The sequence below is a fragment of the Hyperolius riggenbachi genome, chromosome 2 (genome assembly GCF_040937935.1).
Source record: "Hyperolius riggenbachi isolate aHypRig1 chromosome 2, aHypRig1.pri, whole genome shotgun sequence".
Lineage (NCBI taxonomy): Eukaryota > Metazoa > Chordata > Amphibia > Anura > Hyperoliidae > Hyperolius > Hyperolius riggenbachi.
The window spans coordinates 122604342-122620016 of record NC_090647.1 but is presented as its reverse complement, the minus strand read 5'-3'; the positions used below and the strand labels follow the sequence as shown (position 1 = coordinate 122620016).

Sequence of the window (15675 nt, the reverse complement as noted above, 5' to 3'; positions counted from 1 at the left end):
TGGTGATTCTGCAGATCATCCATAATCAGGTATACATCTGTATTGTTGATGATTCTGCAGATCATCAATAATCAGATTCTCTCTGTGTGCTGACACCAATCGTTACAAATTGGCCTTAAAATTCATGGGCACCTGCATTGGCTGTCACCTGTAGCGATTTGATGTGATCGCCATGGGGACAGTTTGGCCACCCAACACTATATACTTGCATTGCTGTGTGGTTGCCAAGCAGTATATCTTTCCAGCACTGGAGTCCCTAAACTGTGCATCCTAGCAATTGCATCCAACCGCTACATACGCACAGGCTTGCAATAATGCTACGTTACATACCCAACTAGTGATATAATATAGCATATGTGGTATTATTTTAACTGGGACGAGCTACATAACATATTTTGAGGTGTTTTATAAAGTTGGCATGTGTCAAGTGAAAATTAAGAAGGGTGAAAAATGAAAAAAATGTGTATTTTCTGCATTTACCTTATTTTCCCCCTATATAATGCCTATAAAATGTGGAGAAAAATATTACCCAAAGAAAGCCTAGATTGTCCCAAGATAACATATATGTATCATTTTGATGGGATAAGAAGTAAAAAATGCATTGCTGCATCAATAGCAACAGAGCTGAAATGTCAAAATTGTCAGCCATCTTAAAGGGAACCTTAACTGAGAGGCATATGCATATGGATGTTTCCTTTTAAACAATACCAGTTGCTTGTCAGTCCTGCCGATCTATTTGGCTGCAGTAGTGACAGAATCTCACACCTGAAATAAGCATGCAGCTAATCCAGTTTCACTTCAGTCAGAGCACCTGATCTGCATGCTTGTTGAGGGGCTGTGGCTAAAAGCATTAGAGACACAGGATCTGCAGGAGAGTCAGGCAACTGGTATTATTTTAAAAGGAAAAATCCATATCCTTCTCAGTTTAGGTTCACTTTGGGTGCCCCCCCCCCCAGTATAGGTATCCAGAGAGCCCCCCAAGTATAGTAGTGAAAGAGGGGCCCCCCAGTATTAAGTAGGTAGACAGTGAGGGTGGCCCCAGTATAGGTCATCAAAGAGCACTCCAGTATAGGTTGTCAAAGAGACTCCCTCTCCAGTATATGAGGCAAGAGAGAGGGGCCCCCTCAATGCAGAGTGCACAGTGGAGGGGGAACTCGCCTATCCGGGATACACAGCCAGGAAAGAATCTTTGGCTGCACAAAGGCATATGTCTGGGGGGCGGAGCTTTATGGTGGCTGAGAGCTTTACTCCAGCTTGGTGCAGAGTGGTGGTTCCTGCTCCCCTTCTGAGAAGAATACTGTGTCCTTCAGAGCTTTTGTTCATATATGAATTATAATTTTTATCTCGCGTGCCGTATATTGTGATTGCAACAAAATGCTGACATAATTTGTGAGCAAAATATTGGACACATAACACGGTTTTATTTATTTTGTTGGGTAAGTTGCCTTTATATAGTAACATCCAAGCCCTCAGTTTTCTAATTTCACAGAGAATACATCATTGCGGCCCAGATATGTGCGTCGGTGCATCATAATGTAAACGTGGAAAGAAGCAACTAAAAATTCCATTACCATTGACTTCGATGTAATTCATCATTACCATTGACTTCTATGTTATCCGTCATTACCATTGACTTCTATGTTATCCGTCATTACCATTGACTTCTATGTTATCCGTCATTACCATTGACTTCTATAACAAGAAAATCACACACTTCGCGCTGATTAGGAACACAGTGTATCACCCCGCACTGGCTCGCCCCTCTGTAATAGTAGTTAACACATATATCAGAGGTTGGCGCTCACAATGCCACCTATTCTCCCACCTTCACTTAAAAAGCAATATTCCCCTTTAGAAACCAAACATATGCACAATGTCCGCTTGGCAGTAATAAGCCAGCTATGATATAAACCGATTCCAATTTCAATATCACAGTCTATTTGTGTAAGAGAGTCCTATCATAGTCAGTGTTCATTCAAGGTCACTTTTTGAGTTGCTGGCAGATTCATATATCCAAAAGACAATATCCCGTCACCACACCTCTGTGAGATACACTCACCAGATGCTTAGACCTGCTGATAGGTCAGATGGCACTTTGGGACAGTCACAGGGTCGTCCCTCACCCCTTCTGGCAAGATCCAACCAGCTTCCAAGAATCCAATAAGTTCTATATCCTCCTCAACGTACCTCAATAAAAATACTCCACATAGCGTAATACTGTCACTTTAATTAGCCTCGGCGGGACCCAGGACGCTATAGGAGGGCAAAGCTGACCGAGCGCGCGGCGGTCGGAAGTCCACCAGAGGCGAAGGGAGACCCAAGCCAGCCAGCCACCTTTGCGGGGGAGAGCCCGCAGGATAAATCACTCTGTGCGAGATTTTACTGTGAAAATTGTAAGTGCAACTGATTTTAAAATTTTAATTAAAGTGACAGTATTACGCTATGTGGAGTATTTTTATTGAGGTACGTTGAGGAGGATATAGAACTTATTGGATTCTTGGAAGCTGGTTGGATCTTGCCAGAAGGGGTGAGGGACGACCCTGTGACTGTCCCAAAGCGCCATCTGACCTATCAGCAGGTCTAAGCATCTGGTGAGTGTATCTCACAGAGGTGTGGTGACGGGATATTGTCTTTTGGATATATGAATCTGCCAGCAACTCAAAAAGTGACCTTGAATGAACACTGACTATGATAGGACTCTCTTACACAAATAGACTGTGAAATTGAAATTGGAATCGGTTTATATCATAGCTGGCTTATTACTGCCAAGCAGACATTGTGCATATGTTTGGTTTCTAAAGGGGAATATTGCTTTTTAAGTGAAGGTGGGAGGATAGGTGGCATTGTGAGCGCCAACCTCTGATATATGTGTTAACCATTGACTTCTATGTAATACCTCATTACTATGTTATCCGTCATTACCATTGACTTCTATGTTATCCGTCATTACCATTGACTTCTATGTTATCCGTCATTACCATTGACTTCTATGTTATGTGCCATTACCACTGACTTCTATGTTATCCATTACTACCAATGACTTCTATGTTATGCGTCATTACCATTGACTTTTATTATTATTATTATTATTATTATTTTTTATTTATATAGCGCCAACATATTCCGCAGCGCTTTACAAAGCACAATAAGACGACAAGGGGAACATAGATACAACTAACAAATATACAGCAGAGTTCCAAGCAGCACAAATATTGTTACAAAAACAGTAAACATTAGGAGGATGACCCTGCCCTTGCGAGCTTACAATCTAATGGGTAGTGGGGGACACACTAGGTAAGGGGGTGGAGGATGGATGAGGCAGTGATTCTTTGCCTCTGATTACATTGTGACAAATAAGTAAATAAAGGGCTATAGAATGTTATAAGCTTGTCTGAAAAGGTGTGTTTTAAGAGTGCGTTTGAAGATGTCCAGGTTTGGAGCATGACGTACAGGCTGTGGAAGAGAGTTCCAGATAAGGGCTGATGCTCGTGTAAAGTCCTGGATGCGAGCATGAGAGGAGGTGATCAGCTTAGAGGCCAGGAGAATTTCTTGGGAGGAGCGAAGGTTGCGGGAGGGACAATATCTTGAGATTAGTGAGGAGATGTATGGAGGAGACAACTCGTGGAGGGCTTTGTATGTTAGAGTCAGGAGTTTGAACTGGATCCTCTGGGTAATGGGTAACCAGTGGAGAGAATGGCACAGTGGGGCTGCATCAGAAGAGCGTGTGGAAAGGTGAATGAGGCGGGCCGCTGCATTTAGAAGGGATTGGAGAGGAGCTAGCCTGTTTTTTGGTAGGCCACAGAGCAGGGTGTTGCAGTAGTCTAGGCGGGAGATGATTAAGGCATGAACAAGCATTTTGGTGGCCTCTTGTGTGAGGAAGGGACGGATACGGAATATATTTTTGAGCTGGAAATAGCAGGTGGTGGTTAATGAGGCAATGTGAGGTTTAAAGGAGAGCTCTGAGTCAAGTATAACCCCCAAGCAGCGGGCCTTAGTGGTTGAGGTTATTGGGGTGTTGTCTACCGTTATGGTTGCAATTGGTGGGGGTGTAGATAGCAATGGTGGAAAAATCACAATTTCCGTTTTAGTCATGTTGAGTTTGAGGAAGCGGGAGGACATGAATGCAGAAACGGCACGTAGACAGTCGGGGACTCTGGATAGTAGTGAGGACAGGTCAGGAGCTGAGAGATAGATTTGGGTGTCATCCGCATAAAGGTGATACTGGAAGCCAAAAGAGTTAATTAGTTGTCCCAGGCCACGGGTGTAGATTGAGAAAAGAAGTGGCCCAAGAACAGAGCCTTGAGGTACACCAACAGACAGTGGGTGTGGAGAGGACTTGGTGTTAGAGAAGGAGACAGTGTAAGAGCGTCCAGAGAGATAAGAGGAGATCCAGGAATGTGCTTGTCCCTTGATTCCTAAAGATGACAGTGTCTGCAGAAGCAGAGCATGATCAACCGTGTCAAAGGCAGAGGAAAGGTCAAGGAGTATTAGAATGGAGAACTGGCCTTTGGATTTAGCTACCAGTAGGTCATTAGCAACTTTCGTGAGGGCAGTTTCAGTGGAATGGTGTGTGCGGAATCCAGATTGAAAGGGGTCAAGTAAGGAGTTGGTAGAGAGAAAGGCAGACAATTCTGAATGGATGTGACGTTCCAGCAGTTTAGAAGCAAAGGGGAGGAGCGAGACAGGACGGTAGTTGAATAGAGAAGTTGGATCAAGAGAGAGTTTTTTGATTAGTGGTGTGATGATAGCTTGTTTGAATAAGGAAGGAAAAGTGCCAGTGGAGATAGAAAGGTTGAATAGAGTTGTTAGAGCGGGATTAAAGGAGGAGGAAAGCTGGGGGATTAGATGAGAGGGAATGGGGTCCAGGGCACAGGTAGTGAGATGCGCTTTGGAGATTAGTGAGGAAAGACACTGATCAGTTAGTGTGGTGAAAGATGTTAGAGTGGGAGACTGGTCTTGTGGAGCGGGGGGGAGGCAGTTAGTGGTGGGTGAGGGTGCAGGCGGACAGAAGGAATTTATAGGTGACGGCTGTGCTGGTAAAAATGGTTGCGCGTTAAAGCTATTACGTATTGCATCAATCTTGCTTGTAAAGTATGATGCAAAGTTGTCGGCTGACAGACATGTGGTAGGGGGAGGAGGTGGGGGACGAAGTAGGGAGTTAAAGGTGTTGAATAATTGTTTTGGGTTGTGAGACTGTGAGGAAATGAGCGAGGAGAAATAAGACTGCTTAGCAGAAGTGAGGGCATCCCTGAGCTCCTGCATAGTTTGTTTATAGTGATTGAAGTCTTCTACAGCAGTGCTTTTTCTTCAGCATCTTTCTGCCACCCTGGAGTGCCTTTTCAGCTGTTTGATTTGTTCAGTGAGCCAGGGCTGCCGGTTAGTTTGGCGGGGGTGGGTGGTGGTGAGTGGAACGGCTGAATTCATGGCAGAGGAGACTACATTAAATAAGTAACTGGATGCTGCCTCAGGGTCAGTGTAGGAAGACAGGGTACTTAGAGGTTCCAAGGCCTCAGTCAGGGAATTCACATCCAGGTTGCGGTAATTCCTGCGCGTGACTGTATGGTGTAGTGTTGGAGGAGTTAACTGTAGAGAAGAATTGATTGAGAAGGTAAGAAGGTTGTGGTCTGAGAGGGGAAGCGGAGTGTTATGAAAGCTTGAAATAGAACAGAGGCGGGTAAAGACAAGGTCAAGAGTGTGGTCGTCTTTGTGGGTGGAAGTGGAGGACCATTGGGCGAGGTCAAACGAGGAGGTGAGAGAGAGCAGTTTGGTGGCAGTAGGGCAATTAGTATCGATGGGTATATTAAAATCTCCAATGATGATAGAGGGTATATCAGTGGAGAGGAACTGGAGAAGCCATGCTGAAAAGTGATCAATGAAAGTAGAGGCTGGACTTCTATGTTATGCGTCATTACCATTGACTTCTATGTTATCCGTCATTACCATTGACTTCTATGTTATCCGTCATTACCACTGACTTCTATGTTATGCGTCATTACCATTGACTTCTATGATTTTGCGTCATTACCACTGACTTCTATGTTATGCGTCATTACCATTGACTTCTATGATTTTGTGTCATTACCACTGACTTCTATGTTATCCGTCATTACTATTGACTTCTATGTTATCCGTCATTACCATTGACTTCTATGTTATCCACCATTACCATTGACTTCTATGTTATTCCTCATTATCATTGACTTTTATGTTATGCGCCAGTACCACTGACTTCTATGTTATCCGTTACTACCACTGACTTCTATGTTATGCATCAATACCACTGACTTCTATGGTATCCATCATTACCACTGAATTCTATGTTATGCGTCATTACCATTGACTTCTATGTTATCCGTCATTACCACTGACTTCTAGGTTATGCGTCATTACCATTGACTTTTATGTTATCTGTCATTACCACTGACCACTATGTTATGTGTCTATTACCACTGATTTCTTTGTTACCCGTCATTATCTTTGACTTCTATGTTATCCATCATTATCATTGACGTCTATGTTATCCGTCGTTACCACTAACTTCTATGTTATGCGTCATTACCATTGACTTCTATGTTATCTGTCATTACCATTAACTTTTATGTTTTCCGTCACTACCATTGACCTCTATGATATGTGTCAACATGTGCGCTTTTTGGCAACACACAACTTTATGCAGGGTTATTTTAACGGCCTCCAGCGCACCACACTGCTAACGTGCAGATGTGAACATTACTACTACAATATAATCATGCTTCTATGCAATAATATTGTCCATTGCACTGCACCACAGCCGATGCTGTGTCAAGGGACCCTTACCATAGTATTCAGGCTTAATTCACACTGGTTTTCTCCCAGCTGTAGAGCATGGAATGAAGTGAGCCCAGGACCGGGTTATTTGAAAGGCCACCAAGGCCAGGGCCTTGGGTGGCAGCTGGCCAATGGGCGGCTGGACATAGAAGAGGGATTGTTACATATGGTATAAGGGGCTGTAAATAGAATGCAGAGGTTCCAAATAAGGAGCAACACATGGAAATAGGGAGCTGCTACCCAAGGGACCTGTATAGGGAATAGGAGGGGTTGCTGTACATGGAAGAGAAACTGCAAGAAAATTGGCTTAGTGGGTGGAAAAAGTATAAATCCAACCTTGAGTGAGCTGAATGGTGAATGGTTGCATCCATCAGTATCAACAAAGCAAGGAGGCTTTTATTGACATTTTCCACATTTTTCACTTTCATGAAATGTTTTCCTTACCTCTGCAGTTTTGCTTTAATGTGCATGGTGTAGCCATCAGTAGCATAAAGTGATGGTTTACTTCCTTGTAGCAATAATTCACTGCTGTGGCTTTACATTACTTTTATCAAAGGCTTTATTTACTGGCACTACAGGTTTTCCAACTTCATTCTTAACTTCAGTGTGTTGTAACCTGACACACTGCATTGAGCCTGCACATGCAATCCATGGCTGCTTAGCATACTGGCTCTGCTGGCAATAGCAATATCATTATTATTGCAAATGTGTGTGTTTTTAACTGGCTGGAGTTTGCCAATCAGATAGGGTGTCTATTTACGGAAGTCAGCAAAAGGCTGCAAGTAAAGTCATGATAAGCAGTGTTTTGCTGGTGTACATTTTAATAAGGGTTACTCAATAACAGCAGGCAGGAAACAGGCCTGAGAGAGTGTTTGGGTTAATGGGTGGAGGAAATGCCAGGCTGGAACTGGCATAGGTTGGAATAATTAAAGCAACAATTGCCTTAAAGGGGAACTGAAGAGAGAGGTATATAGAGGCTGTCATGTTTATTTCCTTTTAGACAATACCAGTTGCCTGGCAGCCCTGCTGATCCTCTGCCTCTAATACTATTAGCCATAGCCCCTGAACAAGCATGCAGCAGATCAGGTGTTTCAGTGGTTCAGACTTATAAGTCTGATCTGACAAGACTAGCTGCATGCTTGTTTCTGGTTTTAATCAGATACTACTGCAGAGAAATAGACCAGCAGGGCTGCCAGGCAACTGGTATTGATTAAAAGGAAATAAACATGACAGCCTCCATATACCTCTCTCTTCAGTTCCCCTTTAAACACTTCACGGGAATAGAGTGCTTGCTGAGCATAGTGGGATCATTGCAGGTTGGCAGTGACAAAGGGGGAACTGTATTGTTTAATGGATTTTGCTATTTAGACCTTATCCAATCTTCTTTACAATATAATGTATGTATTATTCTCAACATAGCTAAGCTGCTTTCCCAAAGAATTTCAGAGACTAGCATAGACATAGGGCCTAAAGAAGAACTGTAACCAAGGATTAAACTTCATCCCAATCAGTAGCAAATACTGTATCCCTTTTCCCGTGAGAAATCTTCACCTTTTCTCAAATAGAGCATTTGTGGCTGATATTGTGGTGTAACTCCTCCCACAGAGCGATGTCATGACCAAGGTCCTGACAGTTTGCTGTCTGTGAACCTCATTGCATTATGGGAAATAACAGGTTTTTCTCCTCCCCCTGTGCATAGAACTCTCAGTAAACCAATATTCCGCAGACATCACCTGCCAGTACTAAAGATGTCGCCATCTGTTATAAATTTCAGTATGTAAAACAGGGAGAGGAAAGTTTTTACAACACTGACTAAATAATTTATAAATTAATATGGTAAAACAAAACTAAGCTATTTTATTCATTATGTTATTTTCACTACAGTTCCTCTTTAATTTACTAAGGCTCTCCAGGTGCTGGAGACCAATGGAACACAGCCAAAACATCAAAACTACCAGCCTAATATTGCACAGGGCCCACCTGTGCTGCCAGACAGCTCTGACCTGTCAAGCCATGGATTCTGCACTTGGAAGGTGTCCTGGCACCAAGGCGTTAGCAGCAGATCCTTTAAGTCCTTTAAGTTACGAAGTGGGGCATCTGTGGAACAGACTTGCCTCTACAGCACATCCCACAGATGAGATAAACGACGACACTCTAAAAGATAACTTTATTAATCAGACCAGGCTGCTTTTTCTCAATGTTTCATGATCTGCAGTGGCTGGAAGGTGTAATGGTTAAGGGCTCTGCCTCTGACGCAGGAGACCAGGGTTTCGAATCTCAGCTCTGCCTGTTCAGTAAGCCAGCACCTATTCAATAGGAGACCTTAGGCAAGTCTCCCTAACACTGCTACTGCCTATAGAGCATGACCTAGTGGCTGCAGCTCTGGTGCTTTGAGTCCGCCAGGAGAAAAGCACGATATAAATGTTATTTGTCTTGTCTTGTCTTCTTCTGATACTCACATGCCTATGTTAGGCAATTTTGGTGATGGCACCCTGACTGGTTTGCTAATATACTGTCTAGTAAAACGCAAGCTGTGGTGCACTGTGATTTCTGACACCCTTCTCTAATTATATCTTTAAGTTTTTCTGTGATTTTTGCTACAATAGCTCTTCTGTGGGATCAGACCAGGCGGGATAGTTTTCACTCACCATTTGCATCACTAAGATTTAATGTAGAATGTCCAAGTTAACTAATGTCCAGAGAGTCAAAAAAGTATGGTCCAGATTCATGTTGGACCCAATGTGAACCATGATCAAAGAAAGGAAACATTTCGGTCATCCAGACCTTCATCAAGCACTTGATTAAGGTCTGGAAGACCGAACAATTGAAAGAGGGGTCCGCACACAATCATATTCAGGAACGATATATCTCCTTTATTGTTCCAGCGCACACATGTCACAACATCTGACTATCACAGCTGACGATCGTTTCGGGGCCACAAAGGTCCCCTTCGTCAAGGCATAGGTAGAAAAACGTTGTACACTGATACAATTAAAAACTCCCAAAAAGTTTAGACCTTTTTGCACACTAAAATAAATATTTTGTCTGGAGTTTGACCAATCTTTATGGAAGAACTTTGCTCAAAAATAGAAATGTAACCCTTCAGGTTACTTTCCTTTTACAAGCGATTGTCCTACTGCCCTTTGAAGTCCTACTCCAGGAGTGTCCATATAACTTTAAAGATGTATTATCAGTTTGTAAACCAATACAGGGCTGTTAGAAGTTTGCTTTTTGACAGCTTTGAGAACCGTTTGCATATATGGACACTTTACAACAAGCAAATACGTGTTAAGCAAATACCGCATGCAAAAGATCTGTGCCCCAGCACTTACTGCTTGGGTTTTCTGCTTCAGAAAGCTTATTATTCTCTCTCCGCACCAACAGAAGACCTCGTATTCTCTGTTGCTTAGGCTGGAGCTGTGGGTCTTCTGCACAATGATTATTTTTCTTCATGAAGCAATCTGGGGGCAATAAACAAGGGCTGAAATTCCTTCATCTTTTGCTGCAAGGCACTTTTCAGTTTTCACAGGTATTTGTTAAAGGAGCAGTGTGATATAACCACTTATAATCATAAGTAAATATTTTCTCTACTTCCCCGGCTCAATCTAGACCAAACAGACCTGAGAATATAGCCAGCCGCCATTTGCTGTGTCTGAGGTGTGCAGATGTGTAGGATTTTCTGGATTCATGATTGCTGATTTGTCACTCTTGCTGCTTTCTTGTCTCCTAGCATGTGAGCCCGAGATACACACAGCATGGTGAATATTTTACAAACAGTGCAGTTGGTTTAGGAAGGCCAGACCTACTGTAAATCCACTGAGCCCTTTTATTGTACAAGGAAATCAAATGCAAATCACAATCATCTTTATACGACAAGCGCAACTGTGGTTTGGCACATACAAGGAACATACAGATTACAGGTAGGAGGTGCAACAGTGCACAGTAAACAGCAAAAGTGGCGGTTTAGGCAGGAGGAAATATATCACTAACCATTATTATCAATAAACAGCGACCATGGATGCAACTGCAACAGCAGCAGCTGCAGCCTAGGGGGTAAGGGGGGCACGTGCCTTCAGTGCCTTATGGTAAATCTGGCCCTGACTTAAGTGGTTAAGCACGTAAAGTAAGAAACTGGCATGTTTATTCAATGTCGGATTTATACATTTTATGCCCCTAGGCCAAGTATATTGTGGCTCCACTTCCATGTGCAGCAGCACCCCTCCCATTCCACGTGCAGCCCCCTCTACCAAGTGGGTCATCCATGTACAGCAGCCCCTCTCTTTCATAAAAAGCTCCCTTGAGCATCAGTTTCCTTTTCCATGTGTTGCTCCCCATTTTCACCCTCCTCTTTCATATGTAGTAACCTCTCCTTAACGACCAGACGCCCCTTGGCCTGCAGCCGCCCAAGGCCCGAGCCTCTGGAGCCTTTTTTAGAAATCTGGCCCTGACTTTTAATGCTGAAGAGAACAAAAGCCACCGTGTGTTCTTTTAATTCCTTTTTTCCCCGTACAGAAGATACATTTTTGCAGGCAGAATCACATGTCATCATGTCATTGTGTAGCTCAGACATGATTAAGATGAGCCGAAACTGTAATCAGCATTGTTCTAGATCAAATGGTCGCCTGATTGTGCTTCATTCATTAGTCAAAGACTGTCTGAGCAAAAGGTTATGATAGAAATAAACCACAACGTGATTCCTTTGAGAATTCATTTCCTTTCTCCCGGCCCAATGCATTGTTTAAATGGATATATTATATACAGAGACTGGAGCAGGAGTCACACAAGCAGGAAGCGAAATGTTTACAAGGCGCTCTAAAAATAAATACGCAGGGAATGCTTACAGGATGATGTACCAAGCAAACTCTTCTAATCAGCGTCTAAGTGAATAGTTATATTATTCTTTTACATCCAGTCAGTTGTAACAAATAAACAGAACCATACAGCTTGTTTTCAAAAAAAGACTGTAAGGAATGCAAACACTTTGAAGGAAGAGTAACAGAGTCCTATTAGCTTTTGATTAATGAGATTTTTTTTTCCTTGTGAAAAAACGTTGGTACGGTTCCTATACTGGAGGGAGGTTTTTCTAAATAACATACAGGAAAGCTGTACAAATAGAATGAACTGAGGAATGAAAATTAGGGTATACAGACACTGCTGTGACAATGGGCCTGATTTACTGATATCAATCCATGCCATGCACTGATGAAGACCACAAAGTACAAAACAGGCTGTATTCTTGTTATTATATAGTATTTATATAGCTCCAACATTTTCCGCAGTGCTGTACAGAGTATATTGTCCTGTCACTAACTGTCCCTCAGATGGGCTCGCAATCGAATCCCTATCATAGTCATATGTCTATGTATGTATCGTAGTCTAAGGCAGGGCCGGATTTACCATAAGGCAATGTAGGCACATGCCTACAGGCACCTGATGATGAAAAGGTGGCCCACTCCCCTCCCCGAGTGTCTCCTTCCCTCCCTATGCAGAGTGCTAATGAGATAGTAAATAAGAGATTGCTCATCCTGCTCTCGGCATTCAACTGACAAGATCTCCCTTCAGTCAGGGGCACCTCTAGCTACTTCATATTGAGATTCCTTTAGCTACTTAATACTTGGGGCAACTCTAGCTCTTTAACGTTGAGGGTACATCTGGCTACCTAATACTAAGGGGCACCTGTAGCTACCTATGATGGGCAAGGGAAGTAAGGGAGAAGTGGTGTGGTGTGGTTCAGTGGCTGTTTGTAGATTCCTAGGGGGCAAAGTCTAAGGTGCCAGGACATTTGTGCCTATAGGCTTCTTTGAGGTAAATCTGGGCCTGGTCTAAGGCCAGTGTTATGTATCGTGTAGTCTATGTATAGTAGTCTAGGGCCAATTTTTAGAGGGAAACCAATTAACTTATCTGTATGTTTTTGGGATGTGGGAGGAAAACGCAGTGCCCAGAGGAAACATACGCAGACACAGGGAGAACATACAAACTCCATGCAGATGATGCAAGACAAGAGTGCTAACCTCTATGCCACCATGCTGCCATGCATGTTGGTTTGGTTCTGTAAAATGTATAAGCTACAGGCTGTGCCTGGCTCTCAGGGGCAGAAAGAGATGATTTGCATATTTGGGAGTGATGCATCATGGGAAAATATACTTGATCACATAAAGGTGAATTATTGAAAATACCTTCTGTTTTAGAAAGGCAATAGTATATTTATCCTCATTGGCTAAGATTCTCCTGAAACTGGTCTGTTTACGCAGGAGAGAGGGCTGCTGAAATAATCATGTGAGCTACGGCAGTCACTTGCATGCATTCGAGATAAACTAGTAGTAGGAGGCGCCCTTGTAGTATAAATTGCACTTAGGCTTATTAAAATGAACAGTAACATATATAGTAGATCGCCTACCTTAAGAATGGATTCTCCACTCGGTAGGATGAGTATAAAAATTTAATAATGATAAGCACTCAGGACAACGCGTTTCGCGGTATAAGCCGCTTCATCAGGTCAAAATAGTGCTGTAGTCAGTAGTAGATTTACTGGGCGCCAAATACTACTATATATGTTACTGTTCATTTTAATAAGCCTAAGTGCAATTTATACTACAAGGGCGCCTCCTACTACTAGTTTATCTCGAGTCTAACATCCCACAATTGTTGGATTGTTATTTCTTACCACAAATTTGTGGTAAGATACCTTTTTTCGAAGGAGCTGCGACCATCTACCCTAAAGACCGAGTGGAGACGGGTTTTCTCCACATGCGCATTCGAGTGGTTGCCTCTCCAAGCAACCTATACTTGTGAGTAGCATCATTTGCATATCTAGACCAGATTGCAAGGATAATACACTATAGGGGCTCCTGGTGTCTCTGTGGTTTTTTTCTTTTTTTCGTTACACAGTAACTTGCATGCATTAGCAGTGAGACATTTCTTGTTAGTGAATTCATGATCCTGAAATTTTGAAAGCAAACCTGAATTGTCCATAGAAGTGAGGCACTGGTAGTAAGGCTGCATTCCTGGCAGCTTTATCCAAAGTTGTTAACTTAGCAGCAGGTATGTTAGGCACCTGAGTGCAGCTATTGGATAGCCGAGGTAGGCACTCCGGCCATACTGACTATTTTGAGAGACAGTGACTGGCTATAAATAGCCAATGGTGGTGCTTTCTGCCTCACCTCCGAAGCTTATTGGTGTAGCCAATCAAATGTGGTTGTTAATTTAAAGCCCAAGTTCTGATATAAGTTTTTAATATATATTGGGCTTGATTCACAAAAGAGTGCTAACTGATAGCACGGCCGTTTTCGTGCGAATGTTTACATTGCGTGCGATCCCGAATTTTCGCGTGTAACGATAATGCTTTTTGAGCGTAACCGTGAATTTTTGCATGAAGATGATATCGTTTGCATGCGAAAATGAGCGTTTGCGCACAAAAACCGTTATCGTTTAGCGCGAAAATTCACGATTGAGCGAAACGCGGAAATTCACGCGAAAACGGCCGTGCTATTAGTTAGCACTCTTTTGTGAATCAAGCCCATTATGTCAAATGTAGCAGCATAATTTGCAATACACAAAGTTTTGGCATTATTCATTTTTTATTATTATTATAGCTTGCTGGGTTTGCAGTCTGAGAGCACAGTAAAAAATCATAGCTACTACTTTATTAAACTGACGTAGGCATTAGTTGCATGTATGCAGTAGGTACTGATCTCCACTTGCTTCACAGGTCCTTTCCATAGGCTCAATAGGTTTAGTCATGTTGGTACTGCAACAGACTATGGAGATTCTGAGAAATTCTGAAAAAATGGCCTACCATAAGGTACTTCACACTCTGCAGATACGCAACACCACCCATAGTGCCACTGCTATGATTGGAAGCTTTCTCCAACTAATGGGGAACTCAAGTTTCTGCTCCACTTTTGGAGGTCAACCTGAATTTACTTAAGAAAAGCTTTCACTCGTGGTGTGTTTACAAGTGTAAATTCACTAACCTTTCACCGATACTTCCTACCTTACTATAAACAATTATGTCAGGTGGATTGTTAGTGTATTAGTTAAAGCAATTCTGAAGAGAATATTGAAAAAATATATATATATATATACTTACCTATGGAGAGGGAAGGCTCTGGATCCAATAGAGTCTTCCCTTTCCTCTCACGGTCCCCTCGTTCCAGCGCTATCACCCCTGTTCAAATCTCCCGCTAGGGGAGGCTTCAGAAGTCTTCAGAGGCCGAGTGCTCCCCGAAGACAGCTGGCTCTGTACTGCACATGCGTGAGTGCGCACAAGAGCATGCTCATGTAGGCGTCTTTGGGAGCACTTGGGCTCCCCAAAGATTTTCAAAGCCGAAGGGACGAGATTTGAAAAAAAACACTATACAAATGTCAGGATTATTATGTGAACTGAGGGAGGGCTGTAAATGTTTGCCACCAACTAGCAGACATTTAAATCCAGTTTTCAGCATCAGTTTTGTTCTCTACTAATTTCCAGCTGTAGTAACTCAGGCTCAATGTGCGCAGCGTGTATGAGAAAAGCTTGAGGCACACAAGCCATAAGTTCAGTGCACATTTGCAGTAATAACTAGATATTCTTTAATCATATAAAAGAGCTATTTTAGTTGTGCATTAGTCTGTGTGAACAGATAGTGTCACCTTTGTTTTCTCCCTGTCTCAGATCTGTGCAACAGTTGAGGATTAACATGTGGAATGTTGGCTCCCTCCTTTAGTTCCATTCCTATGAGAAAAGATTTGTTTTATGAATACAGCTGTCAATGTCTGTCATATCCCTGTATGGCTATTAGCTGCCAAACTTGGTTATAGCATGTGCTGGAAGTACAGATGTGAGGTGACAGACCTTGCAGCTTAACAGGCTCCAAAAGTGCCCAACCG

The 15675-nt window shown here is 42.7% G+C and overlaps 2 long non-coding RNA genes across 3 annotated transcripts in view; one reads left to right on the top strand and one right to left on the bottom strand.

Moving 5' to 3' along the window:
* Positions 1-15675, top strand: part of LOC137544053 (uncharacterized) — a 313753-nt gene that overhangs the window by 219234 nt on the left and 78844 nt on the right. The window lies entirely within an intron of this gene.
* LOC137544052 (uncharacterized) overlaps positions 1-15675 on the bottom strand; it is a 69224-nt gene that overhangs the window by 38068 nt on the left and 15481 nt on the right. For both annotated transcript variants that reach the window (XR_011025708.1, XR_011025707.1), the window contains exon 3: positions 10140-10268. This is a non-coding gene — a long non-coding RNA (uncharacterized lncRNA). The remainder of the gene's footprint in view (positions 1-10139; positions 10269-15675) is intronic.